A 636-nucleotide genomic window follows, 5' to 3' on the forward strand; every position below is an offset into this window, starting at 1 on the left:
TCCAGCCCCTTGCCTGCCCAGGGCCCGCAGGGCATTGAGGGGGGATGGAGGCAGGACATAGCGAGACAGGGAGCGGTGCCATGTGCCTGGCGGCACCACTGAGCAACCCAGGACCTCCAGCACCGAGGCCACAGCAGGTGGCAGGCACTGGTCCTCCCATGCCTGGAAGATAAGACTGGACTGGGGTATCAGTGGAGCCAGACGGATGCTGGGGTCACCCAGTGGGGACACAGGGATGAGAGGGAGCCCCTTCAGAGGGCCCAGATCTTCCACGTGGTGGGCCAGGAATTGCCACAGGGCTGGGAACCAGGAGGCTGGGGGCTGGGGGGGGCCTTGGGCTGGGCACCAGGTCACTGGGGTTGAAGACTGGGATGTCCAGGAGCAGGGCAGAGCCAAGCGTAGGGTCTGGACGGTCACAGCTGGGTCCAGCAGAACCAGGTTGGAGAAGAGACCTGTGTGCAGGAGACAGAGGCTGGGTGAGGATGTGGGACCTCCTGGGACCTGGCAGAGGGACCCAGGATGGAGGGGAAGAACCTGAGATCTGCAGGGGATGGGCAGCCCCCCATAGTGGGGATGGGAGAGAGTGGATATCTTGAACAGGAGGCACAGTGAAACCCCAGACTGGTGGAGATAGAG

The 636-nt window shown here is 63.7% G+C and overlaps 1 protein-coding gene across 1 annotated transcript in view; it reads right to left on the bottom strand.

Moving 5' to 3' along the window:
* Window positions 1-636, bottom strand: part of LOC104538773 (sacsin-like) — a gene marked incomplete at both ends in the record, with an annotated part of 10,973 nt that overhangs the window by 9,526 nt on the left and 811 nt on the right. The gene's annotated exons all lie outside the window — the stretch shown is intronic.

The sequence above is a fragment of the Mesitornis unicolor genome, unplaced genomic scaffold, assembly GCF_000695765.1.
Source record: "Mesitornis unicolor isolate BGI_N332 unplaced genomic scaffold, ASM69576v1 scaffold43603, whole genome shotgun sequence".
Taxonomy (NCBI): domain Eukaryota; kingdom Metazoa; phylum Chordata; class Aves; order Mesitornithiformes; family Mesitornithidae; genus Mesitornis; species Mesitornis unicolor.